Source organism: Rhincodon typus, chromosome 7, assembly GCF_021869965.1.
Source record: "Rhincodon typus isolate 14 chromosome 7, sRhiTyp1.1, whole genome shotgun sequence".
In the NCBI taxonomy this organism is placed as follows: Eukaryota; Metazoa; Chordata; class Chondrichthyes; order Orectolobiformes; family Rhincodontidae; genus Rhincodon; species Rhincodon typus.
Window position 1 is genome coordinate 24,256,724 of NC_063338.1, and position 3,211 is coordinate 24,259,934.

The 3,211-nt window shown below is 41.4% G+C and overlaps 1 pseudogene; it reads right to left on the reverse strand.

Annotated features, from left to right (window-relative positions):
• Positions 1-2,358, reverse strand: part of LOC125483572 — an 82,674-nt pseudogene extending 80,316 nt beyond the window's left edge.
• Positions 2,359-3,211: the final 853 nt, after the last annotated feature.

Genomic DNA, 3,211 nt, shown 5'->3' on the forward strand with positions numbered 1-3,211 from the left:
GAAAAAGAGTATCAGCCTTTAATTTGAACAAAGAACAATTGCAAAACTTTTGAGTAAGTTTAAAGATAAAATAGGGTCATATCTTGGAGCTGGAGGAACACAGCAGATCATGTAGCATTAGAGGAGCAGGAGAGTCAACGTTCCTATCCTCGACCCTTCATCAGGACTGTCCTGATGAAGCGACCAGGGCTGAAATGTCAACTCTCCTGCTCCTCTGATGCTGCCTGACCTGCTGTGTTTCTCCATCTCCACACTTTATTGACTCTGACTCCAGCATCTGCAGTTCTTGCTATCTCCTAAAGATGAAGTAGAATACTTTGCCCACAAATAAGTATCAATCAATACCCATAGAAAATATACAATTGGCAAGAAAGGAAGAGGTATGTTATGCAGATACTGAAAGGTTATACCAACATGAATGGTAGACACATCGCAAGTACTGGGAACCACAGATTAGTATTTGGCTTCACACCAGCAAACAATTAGATAGAAAGCAGACTGTGCATCCACCTACCTATTATTCACGCAGGCGACTGAATTTTACTGAAAAATTGGCTATGTGTCAATTTTTGTGACATTCATGGCGGATTGCCCTCTCTGAGCCCCAGAGAGATTTCCCACACTATTCTTCAAAGGTCACCTTATTACCTATGCACCTCTTCTCTCTGGCAGCCTGTCTTTGCTCTTGCCAGACATAGAGGTACTTGGAACTCTCACGTCCTCCTGTGATTCTTGGTAACAGATGTAAACCCAGTTGTGCTCCAGGTAACCTGCTGTACATCAAGACCTGGTCCGAGCATTCCTGTTCTTCAAGAATTTCCCTTAAGAGGGCAGAGAGCAGCAGATTACCTTCACCTTTCATTGACAGGAGCCTGAAAGTCCTGGTAGATGATGTGGTAAAGCAGCTTCTTCCCACAGGACCAGCAGAGCAGACAATGCCAACAGACTTGCCGGTCTGGTCCAAAGTTCCCATCATTTTCAGTGAAGTGTCAATAGTTCAGAAGGGTAATGAGGAAGGGTCACCGGACCCGAAACGTTAACTCTGTTTTCTCCTCCACAGATGCTGCCAGACCTGCTGAGCTTTTCCAGCAACTTTGTTTTTGTTCCTGATTTACAGCATCCGCAGTTCTTTTAGTTTTTTATTTAGAATCTGAATGGAACCTCAGTCTCAAATTGAAAACACGAAATTGTTGAGGATTGAGAGTGAGGCTGGCCGATTCGCAGGGACTGAGCGAGAAGCCGAAACTCCAGCTAAAAAATCACCCAGACAGTTTTGGGGTTAAATCGTTTCACAGACACCAATCACTTTTTCTTTTGAAAAAAATCAAACATTCAGTGATCAGCTGAAAGGATGACATCACATTCACATTAAGATTCTCACTATGACATGTAAACCATGAGAAGCAAAATTGACGAAATATTATTTCTTAGGCAACTTATACTTTAAACTACAGAAGAGAAGCTTCCCCAGTTAGTTTTTGAACACAACCGCACGCCCTTCGCTGCTGTTCTACATTCCCTGTATCTTCTATGCACATCGTATTCTCCGAGAGCCAGATCAAAGTGGTTCTCCGCCCCAGGTAGCATTTTAATCCCCAAATCCCTCTGGAATTGACCCTTCAGGCGTTGGAAATAGTTTGTCTTTATTTACTTTGTACGTCCTTCATAACTTTAAAGAGTTGCATCATATCCCATTCAGTCTTTCCTGCACTAAAGAGGAATTCCTGAGCTTTATCAGTTTACCCATGTAACTGTAATCCGTCAACCGTGGAACCTCCCGAGTGAATCTCTCCCCTGCCTTTCAAAGCCTTCACATATTCCTATCTGTGTAGTCCAGAGCTCGATGACATCAGTTGGGATTGAATTAGTGTTTACAAAAATTAGCATAAATTTTGCATCCAAATATTATTAGCAGAGTGGAACCTATATTGCAAAGAAAAATAAAATTTCCATCAGAAATACACAATTAGATCAACTCACGTGAGGATAGGAGCGACATGACCTGACACAGTCATTGAAGCCCATCCAGCGCTGGTAGTCAGGATAGTCTCCCCTGGTCAGAACATACTGGTATCCCATGTAATTGGGTTTCTCATACAGCACCCACCAGTCACTCTCAACACGGATGGAGTTACAGCGGCTGAAGTAAGGGGACAGGTCGGCACAGTCACTGCTGCACTCAGTGCCGACCCTGGAAGTTCCTGTCCTCGTAAAAGATGATCTGTGGGAAGCAAAGTTATAGATCAATACTATAACAAGATGAGGTACTTCTGCATTGTATAGAAAGTTAGTGTAAATGATCTCTTTCAGTGCTGTACTGATTCTGTAAACTGAAAGCATGAAGCTTACCTTTCCCATTTTAAGCTCACAGTTGGAAAGCTGCTCACTGAATGTGACTCTGTTTCCTGGTATTTATAGTCTTGTCTGAAAGGTCAATGTAAAGAATACATCATTATTCTGATGATTCACATATATCAGCAGAAAAAATGCAATAATGCAAAAAAAAACAGTTATCCCATAATGTGCAAAAACTACTCCAATATACGCGCTTTAAAAATCATGTGATTGCATCTTTTCATTTTGCTTTTACCTCGTTTTAACTGTTCGGTTAACAAATTATTCGAGAAAAGAAGCATTGCTGACGCTTCTCAGAGCTAATGGTATCACAATCAATTAAAATGCAGAATGTCCTCTTCTGAATGTGAAGAGACGACTGTACTCTTAAAATTGAGTTTCAGGTTCTTGTATTTAAAACTCCTTGTTTTTTTTTCCCCTGTGTGATTTGCGTAAACATCACTGAATGGACATGGAAATTGGTCTTATCACAAGCATATCTCCATATATCAGTGTGCTGTAGATAACGGTGGTTTATTCTTCTGCTCGGCTTCTCAATGCTTTCCCGCTGCTGTGTGCAAGTTCGTTTTAATCTGATCCTCATCATTCTCAATCAGAAAGATTTAGAGATGTGGAGCAGGATTTATTTTGGTGTTATTTTCATTTGATGAGGGTCAGAGGTTGCATTCACACCTTGAATTGAAGGAGGGAACATGCAACTGCCTAATGGCACATTGGGAGGACCTACACAACATGGAAGACAATGGTTCGAGAATCTGGCTCACTACCACCTTTTCAAACGCATTGGGCATGGGCAACAAATATTGTTGTAGCCTGTGATACCCACATCATGTGAAAAAGTAAATGTTAAAGTGAA